The sequence below is a fragment of the Girardinichthys multiradiatus genome, chromosome 21 (genome assembly GCF_021462225.1).
Source record: "Girardinichthys multiradiatus isolate DD_20200921_A chromosome 21, DD_fGirMul_XY1, whole genome shotgun sequence".
NCBI lineage: Eukaryota > Metazoa > Chordata > Actinopteri > Cyprinodontiformes > Goodeidae > Girardinichthys > Girardinichthys multiradiatus.
This window is the reverse complement of record NC_061813.1, coordinates 3229296-3244690: the sequence shown is the minus strand read 5'-3', so window position 1 is coordinate 3244690 and position 15395 is coordinate 3229296. Positions and strand designations below refer to the sequence as shown.

General features: G+C 45.1%; 1 pseudogene; it reads left to right on the top strand.

Annotated features, from left to right (window-relative positions):
- Positions 1-370: 370 nt before the first annotated feature.
- Positions 371-1021, top strand: LOC124858433 (annotated as a pseudogene).
- The last annotated feature ends 14374 nt before the right edge of the window (positions 1022-15395 follow it).

Genomic DNA, 15395 nt, shown 5'->3' with positions numbered 1-15395 from the left:
GGGGTATTCTTTCTTTATTTCGTGGTCTTGGGAACTGATGTGTGTTTGCTTTTCGACATGGGAAAACAACTAATCGTCCTGCTGCAAAACACACAAACATACTGTCCACCAAAACCGTTTTTTTTTTCTTAACTGAAGCGAAGCTTGCGTCGTCTTCATGCTGTTTTCCTATATCTAGAAACGTGATGTACAGCTCTCTGAAGTTTTAAAGTGTTATTCTTGAGTTAGAAGTTTATAGAAGTTAGAAACCCTAGTTTATAAACATTTTTTTCTGGATTTTAAGAACTTTGAAACTAAGAAAAGAAAAAAAAAAAACTAAAACACTGTATTTTTCTACTTTAGGAGGACATTGCTGGCAAGCTGACTGATCAATGTCGGAGTGTGGCTGCCTGCTGCCATCCTGACCATACCTGACCATACCTGACCTGGTGTTTGCCAGAGTCTAGGATGAACAGAATGTAAGCTCCTCCAGCTACCTCTTTGCGGAGGACGTCATGGAGAGCGCCCATTTGAGCGCATCCTGTCAGCGCATCTACCCAGCGGAAAGCGGTCTGATATGGATGGTGGTTTTCCGCTTCCTGCACATCCTGGTGGGCTTTGTCCTACCCCGTCTGGTCATCCTTGTCTGCTACTGTATCATCATCTGCAGTCTCTCCCAAGGTGCCAAGGGCCAGGTGCTGAAGAAGAAATCCCTGAAGATGACGGTAATCCTCATTGTTTGCTTATTCGGCTGCTGGCTGCCCTGCTGTGTCGGCATCGTTGTGGACACTCTTATGATGCCGAACATCGTCGTGTCCCCCAGCTGCGAGCTGCAGCAGGCGGTGGAGATGTGGATCTGCATCACTGAAGCGCTGGCCTACTTCCACTGCTGCCTGAACCCCATCCTTTATGCCTTCCTGGGTGTGATGTTTAGCCAAACTGCCAGGAGCACGGTAACGATCATCAGTAGCAGCAGCAGATGGAGCCAGAAAGCGACTCCCGTGACCAACAAATGAGGACAGATTTCTTCTGCCGCTTTCCCGAGTTAACCGACAGTTGATGTTGCGGGGGAGATTTTATACTCTTAATCACATAAAACTAAACTTTATTTTTCTTAAAAACGTACAACATTTTGAAATAAATAGGCCTGCACCTGGGGCCTTTGTATGTCTTGAAAACTGCAACTGTGTGTTTTTGTTTTATATTCTCTCCCCCCTCCCAATTGTTTGGCTCCTTAAATAACAGTGTGTCCTGAGGCAGTACCTCTTTTCCATTGAAGATCCACTATCTTATGTTATTATCATCATTCTCACAGACTGCAATGCTCAACTAGGGCTCAGTTTTAATTGGTTCTTAACCATTTGTATTGTACATAGTTTTCTGTAGCTTTGTTTTTGTGTTCGCTCTTAGGTCGCATGAGTAAATAAAAACTGTGTCGTGTCAGATGCCGTCTTCACTCTTCTGAAGCAAAGCACAGACTATGAACCCCTACGATATATGGGGCATAGGGCTTCTCGAGTTACCTTGCTTTACAGGGTCAGAGGACTATCAGTCCACTGTCACTGTGTGAGAGCGTGTTCTCGCCTGACTCCTCTGGAAGCTCCAATATGAGTCCGTACTACCCTCCATCTCCCTCCTTCTACTCTACATACTCCTTATGCTCTTCGTTGAGAGAACTGTCTCCAAGCGATATTCTTGAATTAAGTACCTCACATGAAGAGATCGAAGAGAAAGAGGAGGGTGTTGTCGACAGCACTATGGGACCGGTGGATGAGGTTGACGTGGAGGCTTAAGGCAACTTGCGACTTCCACAAGCTTCGCAGGAGCAGGATGAAGTTAATGGATGGATGTCTTCTGCGCTCATATCTACAGTGAGGACCACGTTACTTCAACTGCGGCCAAAATTGACTCCGATGCCTGGATGCTGTAGATGAGGATTATTATCAACTCCACTGTGACCCCATCATGCTTCGACTACAAACTGTAGTCGTTCCCACTATCCAGAATCTGCGGACACTATGAAGCTTAAGAAGCAGAGGATCAGTGTGTGAAAATAATATTGGAGACAGTCTTCTATTAACTAAAATCTTCAACTAGAATTTATGCAGCAATTGTGGAGATGTATGCAAACACTCATGCGGTTTACTGTCTAATGGTGTGTTCACACCAAACGCGGATTCTGCCAATATTTTGCGTCATTTGTGTGCCGTTGCTCGCTTCACATTCTGCGTGGACTCCGCGTTGCCAAATGGCAACAAACGGCAACGCTTCGCCGCATCATCAACTAGGAGGAGCTTCTATCGGCTGCTTGCTGGTTTCAACGGAACATGGCGGACATGGATTTCACGGATGTTACGGCCCCCCCCTCAAGTTGAAGGAGGGAGAACACACAGGACAACCATAATAAAATGTCAGAGTCTTTGTAAGTGTGGTACAATGGGATTTATTTTTCTCTTTTCAACAAAACAGACCCCGAAAGGGTTGAACAACCTGTGGGGGGGAAAGGGGCGGTTAGGTTGTGCCAAATCAAAGAAATAAATAAAACAAAACAGGGCCTAACTGTCACCTAAACTAAGCCAGAAGAAATCAGAATCAGCTTTATTGCCAAGTTCGTGCATACAAACAAGGAATTTGACTCCGGTACACTTTGCTCTTTTGTTCTGTTTTTGCATTACAGAATATACAAATTTACAATTTACAATGTACAATATACAATGTACAATGCAATATTCTGCATTACAGAATATACAAATTTACAATTTACAATGTATAATATACACATATCAAACAAAAAAGGTGCATTTGCAACATCTGTATGCTGTTGTTTTGTACTCTATTGAATGTTCATCAGAGAAACAGCCTGGGGGAAGAAACTGTCTCTGTGGCGGCTGGTTTTAGTGAACAGTGCTCTGTAGCGGCAGCCTGAAGGTAAAGCTCTGAACAGTTTATGTGCAGGGTGTGTGGGGTCGGCAGAGATTTTAGCAGCTCTTTTCCTGACCCTAGACCTGTATAAGTCCTTGATGGAGGGAAGGTCAGCCCTGATTATTCTCTCTGCAGTCCTGATTATTCGTTGCAGTCTGGACCTGTCCTGTTTTGTGGATGAGCCAAACCACACTGAGATGGATGAAGACAGGACAGACTGAATGATGGCAGTGTAGAAGATGACCAACAGCTCCTGTGGAAGGTTGAACTTTTTGAGTTGCCTCAGGAAGTACAGTCTCTACTGGGCCTTCTTTCGAACAGTGTCTATGTGTGAAGACCATTTCAGGTCCTCAGAGATGGTGGTTCCTGAGAACCTGAAGTGGTCCACGGCCGATACAGTGTTGTTGAGGATGGTGAGGGGGGTGTATGGGGGTGGTGTTCTCCGAAAGTCCACCACCATTTCCACAGTCTTGAGTGGGTTCAGTTCAAGGTAGTTCTGACCGCACCAGTGTACCAGCCGATCCACCTGCTGTCTGTATGCAGACTCATCACCGTCCTGGATCAGTCCAATGACAGTGGTGTCGTATGCAAACTTAAGGAGTTTCACAGACGAGTCCGATGAGGTGTAGTCATTTGTGTACAGAGAGAAGAGGAGTGGGGATAGAACACACCCCTGGGGGGCACCAGTACTTATTGATCTGGATCGGGAGAAGATGTTCCCCAGTCTCTCCTGCTGCTGTCGGTCCGTCAGGAAGCTGTTGATTCACTGACAGGTGGAGGCTTGGACGTTGAGCTGGCTGAGCTTCTGGTGGAGGATGTCTGGTATGATGGTGTTGAAGGCCGTGCTGAAGTCTACAAACAGGATCCTGGCGTACGTCCCTGGGTGGTCGAGGTGTTGCAGGATGAAGTGTAGACCTAAGTTAACAGCATCATCTGCCGACCTGTTTGCTCGGTAAGCAAATTGCAGGGGGTCCAGCTGGGGGCCTGTGATGTCTTTCAGGTGCTTCAACACCAGCTGCTCAAAGGACTTCATGATCACAGACGTCAGGGCTACAGGCCTGTAGTCATTTAATCCTACGATAGTGGGTTTCTTGGGCAGCGGGATGATGGTGGATCGTTTGAGGCAGGAGGGGACCTCACATTTCTCCAGTGACTTGTTGAAGATCCTTGTGAAGATCGGATCGAGTTGATTTACACAGGTTTTCAAGCATGATGGGGAGACGTTATCAGGTCCTCCATCTTTCTTTGTTTTTATGCGCTGAAAGAGCCTGTTTACCTCTTCCTCGGAGATCTTTAGTGCAGGCAGAGGATCTGATGGTGGGGCGTTGGTTGCTTTATGGGAGGAATTTGTTCCTGAATGGGATGTAGAGGGGATGATTTGAGGTGTGAATGGCTTCTTGTCCTGTCTGCAGTAGAAGCCGGGAGATGGCCAGGAGACGACTCTGTTCAGGATGGGTGGAGGGGCTCTTGTAGGCAGTCAGGTTTCTCAGAACGGTCCATACAGCCAAAGTATCACCAGAAAGGCTGTTCTTAAGCTTCTCACTGTAGCTTCTCTTGGCTGCTTTGATCTCTTTTGTTAGTTTGTTCCTGGCCTGCCTGTACCGCGCCCAATCTCCACTGCTGTGAGCTTCTTCCTTTTCCCTGCGCAGGTTCCTGAGGTGTGGAGTAAACCATGGTTTGTTATTCCCAAAGGTGCAGAAGGTCTTGGTCTGCACACACATGTCCTCACAGAAACTAATGTATGATGTCACCACATCAGTTAGTTGGTTTAGATCAGTCCAGTCTGTGCATTCAAAGCAGGCCTGTAGCATCTGCTTTGATTCCTCAGTCCACTTCTTAACAGTGTGAACCTTGGGTTTGGAAGCTCTTAGTCTCTGTCTGTAGGTTGGGATGAGGTGGATTAGATAATGATCCGAAAAACCCAGAGCAGCCCTGGTAACAGCATGATATGAGTCCTTTAAAGCTGTGTAACAATGGTCCAGTGTGTTTTTGTCTCTGGTGGGACACTTAATATGCTGTCTGTATTTGGGGAGTTCTTTGGAGAGGTTTGCACTGTTAAAATCTCCCAGTATTACGATGAAAGAGTCCGTGTATTTTTTCTCCACGTCTGTAATCAGCTCAGCGAGATGTTTTTCAGTGGCAGAAGTGCAGCCATGCGGTGGAAAATATGAGCCGATTATTATAAACGAGGAAAACTCTCTCGGTGAATAAAACGGTTTACAGATTATGGAAAATGACTCCAGATCCGGGCTACATGTTTTTCCCAGCACTTTACGTCTCTGCATCAACCTTCATTTATATAAAAGCAGATTCCGCCTCCTCGCCTCTTCCCCGATAGCTCCGCGCTGCGATCCGCTCTGAGCAGCTGGAAGTCCGGCATCAGCAGTGCGCGGTCCGGGATGTTTTCACTTAGCCATGTCTCGGTGAAGCAGAGAACCGCTGATCCACGGAAGTCCGTGTTTTTACCGGTGAGGAGAAGCAGCTCGTCCATCTTGTTGTTTAGAGAGCTGACATTTGCCAGGTGGATTGAAGGCAGTGGTGTGCGAAAGAAAATATTGCTCTGCTATTCTAGACTAACAAAACAAGCCAAAAACATTACATGGGTGGCACCAACCTACTTACATAGTGTGTATAACAGAGGAAAAACTACGTGATGGAAATGTACAAGGTACCCCAAACTTACCTAGCCCGCAAACCTTGAAACAATGCTGCAGAACAAAGCATGTGCCAAAAAGCCAGCCAGGTGAAGCCACACCCCCTGCCCTACAGGTGAGCAGTTTATGTAGAGCTGCCTGATCGGCTCCCTCAAGCCAATCAAGGCAAATTGGCATCACCCTACACTCTGAACCTGTAAGAGACAGGAGACACAAGGGGGGAGAAAAACACACAGTCCAGCAGACATGTAACACCCCCACCCTTACAACTCCAAACAAGGTGTTTGGTATGCCTAAAACTAAAAACGCAAGGTCAAAACATACGTGACAAAGCATCGGCCAAAACATTTTCCGACCCTTTTTTATGGCAGATCTTGAGGTTGTACTCCTGAATGATTAAAGCCCACCGCATAAGTAGCTGATTTTGATTGTACATCCTACAAAGGAAGACAAGTGGGTTATGGTCTGTGAAGACTGTTATGGGCTCCACACTCAAGCCAAGATAAACCTCATAATGCTGCGAGGCCAAAAGCAATGCAAGCGTTTCTTTTTCAATAGTAGAATACCTACTTTGATGAAGGTTGAATTTCCTTGAGAAGTAACCTACAGGATGATCTATGCCATCTTTATCTTCCTGCAGCAGTACAGCTCCTACCCCAACTGCACTGGCATCTACCTCCACTTTAAATGGCAGGTTGACATTTGGGGTGGAAAGAACAGGAGAACAAGAAAGCAATCCTTTCAGATTCTGAAACGCATGCTGGCACTCCTCAGACCATGTAAAAGGTCTAGAAGGACTGGTCAAAGCAGTTAAAGGGGCTGCTACCGTTGAAAAATTCGTACAAAAGCGACGATAGAACCCGGCCATCCCCAGGAATCGACGGAGCTCCCTTCTGTTAGAAGGAACTGGAAAGTCAGAGATGGCTTTGACTTTAGCATCTGCAGGACACACCTGACCTCCATCAACTTGTTGACAAAGGTAGAGAATGGTACCTTTACCAAACTCACATTTTGAGAGATTGAGTGTCAGTGAGGTGGCTGCGAGGCGTTTGTAAATCTCACGCAAGGTAACAAGATGGTCAGTCCAATCACTGGAGTATATAACAATGTCATTTAGGTACACTCGGCAGTTCGGCACACCTCCCAGTACTTTATTTACAAGCCTTTGAAACGTAGCTGGAGCATTACATAACCCAAAAGGCATCACTGTGTACTGAAAAAAACTGTCAGGCGTTACAAAAGCAGAAATATCGGAGGCCCTTTTCGTTAATGATACTTGCCAGTACCCCTTTAGCATGTCAAGTTTGGTGACATATGTAGCTGGCCCCACATCATCGATACAGTCATCGATGAGGGGTAAGGGATATGCATCAAGGACTGTTACAGCATTCACTTTTCGAAAATCAGTACAGAACCTTGGGGTTCCATCAGCCTTCATGTCCAATAAACATGGAGAACTCCATGGGCTACAACTTGGAATAGCAAGTCCATTTTTAACAAGGTTCTTCACTTCCTGTTTCATAACTTCCCTTTTTATAGCATTGACACGGTATGCTCGCTGTTTTATAGGTACCGGATTGGTAAGAACTATGTCATGAGACAGCACATTTGTTTGGGTAGGAACATCACTGAATAGACATCGGAAGTCTAGCATGAGTTTCTCAACGTCTTGAGCCTGGTCAGCTGGTAAATGTGACAAATAGTGGGTAGGTTAGACAAAACCTCACTATTATTATGCCTTGCAAGCTGGGAAGCACCTTTTTGCATGACCCACTCCTCATCGGTAGGAATTGAAGCCATACAGGCTATAGGTGAAACTGAGTCAGCCTGACTTTCAGAAACTTGATCATTTTCTCTTGAATTATACCGTTTCATCATATTGATATGACAGAGTCTAGTTTTGCGGTGTCGGTTGGGAGTCTGGACAACATAATTTGTCTCACTAAGCTTCTTTTCTACCACATATGGTCCAGAAAATTTTGTCTCCAGAGAAGAACCGAGGATGGGCAGCAAGACCAAAACCTTATCACCTGGATGAAATTCACGAGCCACAGCTTTCTGATCATAGTGCTTTTTCATTCTACTCTGTTTCAACGTTAAAGCCTCTCGAACAAGAGAGCAAACTTTCTGAAGGCGCTCCCTCATTTTTGCCACATACTCTGGGATACTCCTAACTATTTTAGAGGGGACAACCAGCTTGTCTTTAAGTACATTTAAAGGCCCTCTAACTTCATGTCTAAACACAAGCTCAGCAGGACTAAAACCTAAAGATTCTTGCACTGCCTCCCGTACCGCAAATAACAAAAGTGGGATACCTTCATCCCAGTCCCTCCCTGTATCCATGCAGAATTTGCGTAACATGGACTTTAAAGTTTGGTGAAGTCTTTCAAGTGCACCCTGACGTTCAGAATGGTAAGGGCTTGATGTGACATGCTCTACACCCAACTCCTTCAGTGTGTGAGCAAAGGCCCTAGATTTAAAGTTGGTGCCCTGGTCAGTCTGGACAATCCTAGGAAGACCAAATACTGAAAAGAACTTTACTAGTGCTTTTGTTATGACAGGAGTGGTGATCCTCCTCAAAGACACGGCCTCAGGAAACCTGGTGGAAGTACACTTTATGGTTAATATGAACTGGTTTCCACCCCTAGACTTTGGCAAGGGACATACACAATCAACTATCACCCTTCCAAATGGTTCACCCATTACAGGAATTGGGGACAAAGCAGCAGGAGGAATGACCTGATTTGGTTTGCCAGCAACTTGGCAAACATGGCAGGTACGACAAAAGCGTGAAACATCAGACTTGAGTCCTGGCCAAAAGTAGTGTTTGGGACCTTTGTTATACGTTTTATTTATGCCCAAATACCCCGACAGTCGATGATCATGTGCTAAAGCTAGCACCTGCATCCGGTACACTGTTGGCACCACCACCTGATAAACAGCATCCCAATCTTCTAGGTTGTCACCAGTCCAGCGACGCAGTAGGAGACCCGTCTCAACCACATATGTCACTTTCCTTTTTTGGGCTTCCTCCTGGTTAAGAACAGAAACATAACACTTCCCCAGGGTCGTGTCCTGTTTCTGTGCAGCAATAAACTCCTCCCTGGAAGCGGGAAACTTTGTTATGTCTGGTTCTGGAAGAGAGAGCACATTTTCAGCTTTGTTAGGATTACCCCCGGAACTAGCATCTTCTGGACAGGTTTTTATGGCAAGAAAAGAGTCAGACAAATCAAGGCCATATTTCATGGACTGGGCTCTTGTTACCACGCAAGCAGGGAAAATGTTAGGAGACATTGATTGTTCAACCTCCAGGCTTGTGTCAGGAGCGTCCAAAACCTCAGGCACAGGCAACACCTTTCCACCAGCCAAGTCATTCCCCAGAATGAGGTCAATCCCTCTTATGGGCAAGGTGGGAAGAACGGCAACTCTGCAAAAACCACTCACAAGATGTGAGCTAATGTGAATATAATGCAATGGAGTAGAAACAAAATACATTCCAATACCTTGGATGACCACACTTGACAGACAAGATGACCTGGCAGAAAAAGACAAATGCCCTCTCGGATAACAGACTGGGAACCACCTGTCCCTCAGTATTGTGACTGGCTGGTTATCCTTTGGATCCCCTGTTAGAGAAACAAAACCCTGAGTAACAAAGGGTTTGAAACAGGGATCTAGATCATTCTCAGTTTTAGACATCTGGGTACTGGGCTGAGATACATTTTTAAGCAAACCCATGCCTTTTGTTGGGGCTGACGAAGCTCTATTCTTTAACAAAAGGCAGTCAGCAATGACATGACCTTTTTTATGACAGTAAAAGCACTCCTGTACCTCCCGTGAAAGAAAAGGTGGCTGCTTGGTCTTGGTTTCTGACTGACCTGGTTCAGGTTTTGGGGGACGGGCGGTTGAAACCCTATCTGTACGAGGTCCAGCTACAAACACATTTTTATGTGTCAACATGAACTCATCAGCCAAGACTGCAGCTTTTGATAACGAGGCCACTTTTTGCTCATTTAAGTAAACCACCATTTGTTCAGGCAATGTAGTGTTGAACTCTTCCAGCAAGATTAGCTGACGAAGATATTCATAGCTTCCCTTGACTTCATTAGCTGCACACCATTTATCAAATAAGACAGCTTTTTCTTGTGCAAACTCCACGTAGGTTTGACTACTAGACCGCTTATGATTCCTAAATCTTTGCCTGTAAGCCTCTGGCACAAGCTCATAAGCACGCAAGATAGACTGTTTCAGTACATCATAATTCATGCCATCCTCAATTGACAGTGATGATACAACTTATTGTGCTTTACCCATTAGCTTACAATGCAGCAGCACAGCCCACATCTCCTTTGGCCACTCTAGTGCTGTTGCAATCCTTTCAAAGGCATTGAAGTAGGAATCAACTTCTGACTCCCTAAATGGTGGCACCAAAGCAATATTTCTGCTAACATCAAACTTGTTTTTATTTAACAATACCTCCACAGAATCAAGTGGAACAGATAAACCAAGCAATGACTGACTTTGCGAAAGCCTCATAGCTTCCACTTCGAGCTGTTTTAATTTGATCTCATTCTCAGCTTCAATTTCCAGCTTCCGAATCTCAAGTCTGAGATCAAACTCAGCTTTACATACCATCTCTCTTTCATGCGCTTCCAACTGAAGGCGAGCCAGTCGAACCTTAAGTCTGACATTACCACTGGAACTACCGAGGTGTGGTGACCCTGGATCAAAGCGAGGTAAAGTCCCAGGAGGCACCTGATGTTCCTCCAACACCTTTGGGGGAGTTATCATGGCGGCAGCTCCTGCTGTTTCCGACGGGGAGACTCCTAATTCACCAGGAGAAACACGATCACAAACATCCAGAACAGTTTCACTTGAGTTCCCTAGGATTTTCAGCTCCACCGGTTTTTGCAAAACAATATTCTTAATTTCCTGTTTAACAACATGCTTCTTCAGAGAAATATCAAAATGGTCTGCAATGGCCAACAAGTCCTTCTTACAACATAACTCAACCTTCTCACGTCAAGGAGCCTGAATGAACTCCTTTAAGTCAAAGTTCATCTTCAAACAATCACAAAGACCTGGCAATTACTGTGGTTGTCCTCAGCTCAGGAATTATTTAAGATTCCGGACGAGCCCCCACTTATGTTACGGCCCCCCCCTCAAGTTGAAGGAGGGAGAACACACAGGACAACCATAATAAAATGTCAGTCTTTGTAAGTGTGGTACAATGGGATTTATATTTCTCTTTTCAAAAAAACAGACCCCAATAGGGTTGAACAACCTGTGGGGGGGAAAGGGGCGGTTAGGTTGTGCCAAATCAAAGAAATAAATAAAACAAAACAGGGCCTAACTGTCACCTAAACTAAGCCAGAAGAAATAGAGGAAAAGAAAGCTCTGCTATTCTAGACTAACAAAACAAACCAAAAACATGGGAGATAGAATGGCACAGAACATGCTTCCAGGGAAAAAGGTGATTGCTTAAACTATCCTTGCTAAAGTCTGTTTCTTTCTTTTGCATGAAAACCCTGAGCAAATATATTTGATTATCACTGCTAAAAGGAGCAGTGCCTATCTCTCTATCAGTAGACTTTTGAAAGATGATGAGAGGGAACCAAACTGACCTATAGAATGTTGCCCTTTGTTGATGTGGCGGCTGGACCTGGGTTCTCGTTAAGAGAGGTTTTAGAAGAACGTTCTCTCTGAATGGAGAATGGTTTAACCATTTACTCTGTTTCTTAAGAACCTTATGTATTTTTTTATTTGCTGCAGTGCAATACTAATCTAGAAGATTAACACTGTTAAATTTGGTTTTAAGGTTTGATTCCTCCTCCTGATTATTTTTGATTTGTGTGATTCCTATGTACTTGGGGCTGGAGTTTAATCTCTAGTGGGAAGGCCGTCACGCCATCATTGTGTGGGACTGTGATAAAGAAGGACATTGAGAAAATACAAAGAAAAGGTGATGTTAACAATACCCACTTTAGATATTACACTTCTGTTACAACTATGATCTGAACAATGCACATGTGAGTGGTTTAATTAAAAAGGCCGAGATATGTAAAAATGTCATAAAATAAATGAATTTTTAATTGTAGTATCATACCACCTCTAAAATATTTTAAAATATCTATTCTTTAATATGTGTAGATTTACTCACTAGCAAAAAGCAAATCTCTTAATATGACATACACATGTTTTATGAAGACCAACTGGGTCAAATTTATTAGTACTCCTTTTCTACAGCATTTAGGTCTGTGGACTAAGATGGCCATGGAAGAACGTTGATTTTGTGTCCAGTGAATCATTTCTTTGTTGATTTTGCCATATGTGTCAAATTGTAATTCTGCAGGAAATGACACCACATTTTCAGTTTTCTTTGGAGACATGAATTTATTATGTGTTTGATGACGTTCCAGGCCATTGTTTTGATAGCAATAGCATCATGGCTTCTACTTATGTTAGTGCTGTGTGCTGCTTTTAGCTCCTTGAGGACAGAACTGTACTCTGTGTTTAAAATAGTAGTATTACAAAAGGTTTGGCATTGTTCCGGTGGGGTCCGAAGACGAACCGCTCTCACATCCTGTTCCTGCCTGTGAGGTATTTGGGGACGGATTGCCTCCACTTCTTGTTCCTGTCCCGTAGGAGCTTAAGAACGAGCTACCCCACTTCCTGTTTCGGAGGGGTTCGAGGACGAACTGCCTCCTATTGTTCATGTTCTGGAGGAGCTTGAGGATGAGGTGCCTCCACTTCCTGTTCCTGTCCGTGAGGGGTGCAAGGACGCACTTCCTCCATCTGCTGTGCCTCAGTGGCTCCTCCCATTTTTTTTTTGCCTGTCAACCATGTTTTATCAGCTGTACTTTTAAAACTATAATACCCAAACTAGAATATTTTCGTCGTTGTTGTTGTCTTTCGTATTATCCGGGACCAGGCAGCAGACACCCAGACATCCCTCTTCCCAGACACCTCCTCCAGTTCCTCTGGGGGCGGGGAGCCCAAGGCGTTCCCAGGTCATCCCTTCAGCGTGTCCTGGGCCATCCCCTGGGCCTCCTGGTGGGACGGGCCTGGAACAACCTCCAAGGGAGGTGCCCAGGAGGCATGCGGTATAGATGCCCTCTCGATGTGGAGGAGCAGCGGCTCTACTCTGAGCCGCCAGAGTGTATGCTGTAGGTCTTGGTTAGTGGGAGCCAGCTGGACCATGTCATCCACAAAAAGAAGACATGAAATCCACTCTTACCCTTGGCTGCACCTAGAAATCCTGTCCATAAAAGTTATGAACAGGACCGGTGAGAAGGCGTAGCCCTGCTGAAGTCCAACATGCACTGGGAACAGGTCCGACTTAGTGCCGGCAATGCAGACAAAACTCCTGTTCCACTTGTACACAGACCAGATGTCCCCTAATAAAGGGCCCCCGACTTCATACTCCTGGAGCACCGTCCACAGGGCACCACAAGGAACACAGTCGAACACCTCCGCAACACCTCTTCTCCTGAAGAGGTGCTATAGAATCCCACAGAGCTGATATGCACAGGCCTTCAGGACTCTGGGGCTGACACTATCTGGACCTGCAGCCTTATTCCAGTTAAGTCTCTTCAGCTGCTTTTTCACCTAACATCTAGAAACACACAGGTGGAAGGGGGAGGCAAAGGGAACACCAGCATCTTCTGATTTGGTTGAGGACAAACATGTAAAAGCAGAAGAGTCCATGGCTAGGCGGAAGATAAAACATTTGCAGTGAGACTAAAAAGGTTTGGGTCAAAGGAGGATTGGATGTCTGTTTGGCTGTGAGCGGCAGAGAATGATGCTTGTTCCTGAACTGAACCTATTGAAGAATGTGTTCAGTTCAGTCTCACTCTCTGAAGGCTCTTTTTTTCTCGTTAAGCAGGTCCTTCAGGTCACTGGTGATCCAGGGTTTGCTATTGGGGAAGCATCTCACCATTCTGGTGGGGATGGTTTTATCCACACAGACGTTTATATAGTCAGTCACACTCACGCAAACAATCATGGCACTGATGTCCACTGCATGTGGCTGACACAGTGCATCCCATTCTGTGTTCTGAAAGCCACATTACAGGGCTTCATTAGCTTCCTGTGACCACCATCTTATAGTTATCTTTATTAAAGGGTGCTTATGAACAAGGGGTTTATAGGCGGAGCACAGAAAAACAAAACTGTGATGTGACTTGCCTAGAGGAGGTCTTGCTTTAGAGATGTTTGCATGAGTGTCACAACAAATCCAATGTTTTACTTTCTTTGGTAGAGCAGCTTACAAACTGTTGAAATGTTAGAAGTGTAGAAGAGAGTGAGGTGTGATTAAAATCACCACATACTGCCACAAGCACACTGGGAACATCTGAGCTGATGACATCACATGCAGTGTTGTCAACAACTGATGGTGGAACATAAACCATTGCCAAAAAAAGCACTGGTGAACTTATTGCTATCAGTTCAATATCTTGGTTACAGAGATGACACTTTGCAGTTACAGCGATTGGACAATGAAACTGAAACACCTGTCATTTTAGTGTGGGAAGTTTCATGGCTAAATTGGACCAGCCTGGTAGCCAGTCTTCATTGATTGCACATTGCACCAGTAAGAGCAGAATGTGAAGGTTCAATTAGCAGGGTAAGAGCACAGTTTTGCTCAAAATATTGAAATGCACACAACATTATGGGTGACATACCAGAGTTCAAAAGAGGACAAATCGTTGGTGCACGTCTTGCTGGCACATCTGTGACCAAGACAGCAAGTCTTTGTGATGTATCAAGGTAATGTCCGCATACCACCAAGAAGGCAGAACCACATCCAACAGGATTAACTGTGGACGCAAGAGGAAGCTGTCTGAAAGGAATGTTCGGGTGCTAACCCGGATTGTATCCAAAAAACATAAAACCACGGCTGCCCAAATCACGGCAGAATTAAATGTGCACCTCAACTCTCCTGTTTCCACCAGAACTGTCCGTCGGGAGCTCCACAGGGTCAATATACACGGCCGGGCTGCTATAGCCAAACCTTTGGTCACTCATGCCAATGCCAAACGTCGGTTTCAATGGTGCAAGGAGCGCAAATCTTGGGCTGTGGACAATGTGTATCATGTATTGTTCTCTGATGAGTCCACCTTTACTGTTTTCCCCACATCCGGGAGAGTTACGGTGTGGAGAAGCCCCAAAGAAGCGTACCACCCAGACTGTTGCATGCCCAGAGTGAAGCATGGGAGTGGCTCAGTGATGGTTTGGGCTGCCATATCATGGCATTCCCTTGGCCCAATACTTGTGCTAGATGGGCGCGTCAATGCCAAGGACTACCGAACCATTCTTGAGGACCATGTGCATCCAATGGTTCAAACATTGTATCCTGAAGGCGGTGCCGTGTATCAGGATGACAATGCACCAATACACACAGCAAGACTGGTGAAAGATTGGTTTGATGAACATGAAAGTGAAGTTGAACATCTCCCATGGCCTGCACAGTCATCAGATCTAAATATTATTGAGCCACTTTGGGGTGTTTTGGAGGAGCGAGTCAGGAAACATTTTCCTCCACCAGTATCACATAGTGACCTGGCCACTATCCTGCAAGAAGAATGGCTTAAAATTCCTCTGACCACTGTGCAGGACTCGTATATGTCATTCCCAAGACGAATTGACGCTGTATTGGCCTGTATTGGCTCTACACCATACTAATAAATTATTGTGGTCTAAAACCAGGTTTTTTGGTTTCATTGTCCAACCCTTGTAGTTTGTCTGCCTCTTCAATATTCAACCTTCATATACAGAACCTCTCCTCTCTGATCGATTCTGGGAGTGAACAAAACCTTATAGACCAGAGATTGGTAAATG